The sequence below is a fragment of the Eurypyga helias genome, unplaced genomic scaffold (assembly GCF_000690775.1).
Source record: "Eurypyga helias isolate BGI_N326 unplaced genomic scaffold, ASM69077v1 Scaffold47524, whole genome shotgun sequence".
In the NCBI taxonomy this organism is placed as follows: domain Eukaryota; kingdom Metazoa; phylum Chordata; class Aves; order Eurypygiformes; family Eurypygidae; genus Eurypyga; species Eurypyga helias.
Genome location: NW_010249053.1, coordinates 1 through 3740, shown reverse-complemented (window position 1 = coordinate 3740; position 3740 = coordinate 1). Strand labels below are relative to the sequence as shown.

Below are 3740 nucleotides of genomic sequence, written 5' to 3'. Positions count from 1 at the left end.
CTGATCGCCTCGGACGCGGCTTGTTCTGCGGTTCCCGTTCATCTGTGAACACCGCGTGCTGTCGCGGGGGCCGGGGAGGCTTTGCTGGTTGCTGAGCGTGAAGAGCGAAGGAGGGCGCTCAGCGGTACCGTCGGAACGGAAACACGCCGTTGTAAAAAGGCATGAAAGCAGTGAGTGGCAGTGACTGTGTGGACTTCACAACTGTTGTGCATCAGTGAACTGCTGAGGAGATGTTATTGATTTCTAAGTGTCTCACAGTGTTTTCACCTTGGAGTGTGCCATGAAGTTTTTGTTTATGATGGTGTGTGGGCAGGAAAAGGTTTCAAAATAAGTGTGTGTCACTGTCTGTATAATGATTTTTATTTTCTTTTGTTATTTTTAATTATTTGCAGTATAGTTCTGGGATGTAGAGCACAAAATAAATAATTACAGACATGGGATTATTTTTTTTAAATTATGGAGTTGTTACTGTGTCATTATGGGTACATTTTAAATTAAAAAATTGCATATTGTCACATGATAAAATAAGTTGACTTCTGTTTGCTAATAGGAGGAAGCAGAAATGGTGCCATAGTGTTGGTGAAAGCAGTAAGGTTAAAGAATTTTAATTTTACCTGAAACTGAATGAAGAGATCTTATTTTTTGAAGATCATGGGATAGCATATAGCCTTATGGTGGGAAATCAGTTAGAGAAAAAACTGGAATGGTGAGTAAGGTGCTTACCTCACACTAGCACAGCCAGGGTGGCCCAAACTTTCCAGCATTTGGGAATACGAATTCTAGGTTATGTTACCCATGGTGCTTTCAAAGGTTATGCAGGTATGAATGGGTTTGGCTTTCATATTTTAATTTACTTGTCCAGTGTATGGAGAAACAGCATTTCTTGCATACTTTCCTACAATGGGACATTCTTGCTACAAAGTATGCTGAAAGCTTTAGGGATTTTGTGCTAATTAATAAGACATAATATGTAGCGTCTTGTTGGTTTAAAGGGAGAAACCGTCATTTCTGCTGTAACGTACTGTTGTCCCCAGCTGGTGACGTGCTGCCCTGATTGAACCAGAATCACAATACACTCTTAGCTTCCTAAGTCAGTCACATTCATTTTTTTGGGGTTTGGTTTTGGGGTGTTTGGTCATTTTTTTTCTTCGCACTGTTCCCAGAGACTCAACTCTTGTGGTTGCAGGTAACTAGTTTTGAACTCTTTCAGACTCTGAAGAGAATATTAATTTCTATGCTCTTAAAAAACTTCTGGTAAATTGACACGGTGGTTTTTTGTTTGTGGTTTTTTGTTTGTTTGTTCGGGGTTTTTTGGGGGGTTTTTTTTTGTTTGTTTGTGGGTTTTTTTAAATCTTTCTTAGAACTGCTGTGCATGTTATTTCTTTGCCTGACTTGGGAATTTTAATAGCTTTTCCAGTCTGATAATAATTTCAGCTTAATTCAGCAAAGATTACATTAAGTCCATCAGCAGCTCCTGATGAGTTTTCTATAGCAGCCTTTCATATACAAGCGTTCAAAATGCAGACATTTCATAGGATGCTCCTGTCAACTGTAGTCCAAAAGATGCTCATAGATGACTACCCAAATATTCGCATTAGTCTGTCATGCCAAAGATCTGATTGTTTACTACTAATAAGATCTTTGGCGTGACTTGATAGCTTTTTTTAATTTACAAGAGTAATTAAATTAACAGACATAACACTTCTTCGTTTCAGAAATCACATGAGGGCAATGATTCAGGCAGACCTTTCCAGAGCAGCATTTCATCATGTGCACCAAGTGCTCCATATCGGACAACCAAAAGTGTGGATTCAAGTGATGAAAGCTTTTCTGAATCTGATGATGACAGCTGTCTGTGGAAACGAAAACGACAGAAATGTTTCAATCTTCCTTCTGCTAAATCTGAGCCTTTTCAGCTTACCCAGAGCCACCGAAACCAAACTGCTCTAGGTGGCAAGAAGGTCAACAACGTCTGGGGTGCCGTGCTCCAGGAGCAGAATCAGGATGCAGTGGCTACTGAACTTGGAATTCTGGGCATGGATGGTAGTATTGACAGAAGCAGGCAGTCTGAGACTTACAATTATCTGTTGGCTAAAAAGCTGATGAAGGAAACTCAACAAAAGGAGGCAGAGGCCTTAGATAAGGAACTGGATGAATACATGCATGATGACAAGAAAACACTGCCAGCAGAAGAAGAAAATAGTCAAGGCTTTCTCAAAAGGAAGCGGCCTGTAAAAGGTAGACTGGGTGAAAGACAAGAAATGAAATACAAAGGAAGGTATGAGATAACAGAAGAAGATTCAGAGGAAAAAGTGGCAGATGAAATTGCTTATCGGTGAGTTTAATAACAGTGTATTTTAACTTCTTAAAGTATTGATAAATTGTTGATGGAAAAGAGGGTGAGGGAAGCTTTCCTGCTGCTTCATGTGTGAAATAGCAGATTACAAAAAGAGTGAGTGCCTTGTGTATGTTTCCAAAATCCTGTGATTAAAATGCAGCATTATGGCTGGTATCTTGTAGAACCATCCAGTAATACTAATTGTTTATTTCTTTGTTTACTTAAAGATCCACCAAAATGGTTTGTTACTTGAGAACAGTGACAAGGAAAAAGATTGTTTCTCATGATCCAGATTAGTAGTGACTTTTTTAGGAAATACCTCATGAATGAAGATGCATGTTTGGAGCTGGACACCAGTGAACCCCTCTGTGGTGACCATGAAAATCTGGCTAAGTTATAAAGCTTTGCAACTATAGGTGACTCAGACTGCCTAGTGCTCTGGCGAGCACAGCTTCTGAAATACACATACACTTTATATGGAACATGCTTGTCTGAAGAAAATATTTTGCTGCTTTTGTAACCAAGGGCTGTGCCAAGGTTAGCCACCCGCACTGAAATCAAGCCTTGCCTCTTTGTTGTGAAACTGAGCTGCAGTTCTGTGCTAATTTGTGGAGGACGGTGTTGGGGTTGCCAAGCTCTAGCTGTATGCGTACTGACCACCATCCAGTTCTTTTCACAATCCTGCTATTTAGTTGTGTACACCGAGCTGAGTTAGAAAACGTACCTGTCCAAAAGCCTATTGCTTATTTTTGAAGAGTGAGTCTGTAGACAGATTTGTTTCCTGATTCAGTTTGCTGCATAATTTCCTTTGAGCTGGCGCTGGCAGCACTGGACTGATGTGAGGGAGGGCACATGGCTGCAGTCCTTCTCACTTAGGTTGACTTAAACTGCCACAGTCCTTTTTCAGTGGTGAAGGGGAAGAAAAGGATGTTAAAAAAGGAACGATTAGGAAAGTTGTCACTAAAATATGAATTTTAACACATCATTTCAGGTGACTTCAGTCATAGAATTGAAGTAGCTGAAGCTAGCTTAGTTGTTCTAAATAGTTGTTCACATCTGTGCTGGTTTCAGGCAGGAAAGAGCTGGTTTTCTTCACAGTGTGGATGACTGGCTGAAGGCATATTTCATTCCCTGGTAGTCGTGGCTCAGTACACATGTGCAGTACACAGGTGGGAAGTGGCCTGGAGGGGGGTCATTAAGGCTTTTGCAAGCTTCTTAGCTTGGTCGTTAACTCCTTTGTTTGATGCTTTGTGTGGTTGTTAACGATTGGGCAGGTATGTTCATTTGTGTGTTGTCTGGCCTGTTGTCGCTCTGGGGCACTGACTCTCAGGACCTGACTCTGTATCCGTTGGGGGGTGAGCAATTGTATGATTGTCCCGGTTTAACTCCAGCTAGCAAAATA

General features: G+C 40.9%; 1 pseudogene; it reads left to right on the top strand.

Moving 5' to 3' along the window:
* The first annotated feature begins 1715 nt into the window (after window positions 1-1715).
* Window positions 1716-2335, top strand: LOC104502710 (annotated as a pseudogene).
* The last annotated feature ends 1405 nt before the right edge of the window (window positions 2336-3740 follow it).